The following is a 569-nucleotide window of genomic DNA, read 5'->3' as shown; positions in this document are numbered from 1 at the left end:
TCCGACGGCCAGGGCATCTCCACAGTCGACTCTCCGTGCACGACGGTGCCCACGTTCGAGCGTATACCGTGCTCGAACATGGCTCGCACCGATATCGCCTTGCTCAATCTCGTCAGGATGCACATGCATATCGGTAGTTCGTCGAAGGTCTTCCTGACTCGTCGACATTGCTCCTCGTCCAGGAGATAGAGTTCGGCATTCTTGAATTCCTCGTTCACCCTACGCATGCAAGCGTCGCGCCTGTTCGCCACGTGGCGAACGTACTCCCTCGAGTCGAGGAACATTAGCGTCGCATTCGCTTAACGTGTGCACGTCCGAGATGAACGTTTCGCTCTCCGCGGTGATCCTTTTCACACTACTATCCATAGTTTTCCAACACCAGGGCAAGACGTACGCGCCGCGTCGTGCGTTATTGGACACGGGAGACCTCGTCGTGTTGTCGGGCGGCAAATCTGTCGGAACGAACGTGATATCGGGAAATTCGGAATACGAGTTACCTATCAGGGCAGCTAAAGATTCTTGATGGACACGTGGAGATCGTTCGTCGCTTCGTTACCTCCGGGTTTGCA

Source organism: Anneissia japonica, unplaced genomic scaffold (assembly GCF_011630105.1).
Source record: "Anneissia japonica isolate Jap-2015-1 unplaced genomic scaffold, ASM1163010v1 scaffold287744_len224908_cov135, whole genome shotgun sequence".
NCBI lineage: Eukaryota > Metazoa > Echinodermata > Crinoidea > Comatulida > Comatulidae > Anneissia > Anneissia japonica.
The sequence above is the reverse complement of the archived record's forward strand: the minus strand, read 5'-3'. Positions refer to the sequence as shown.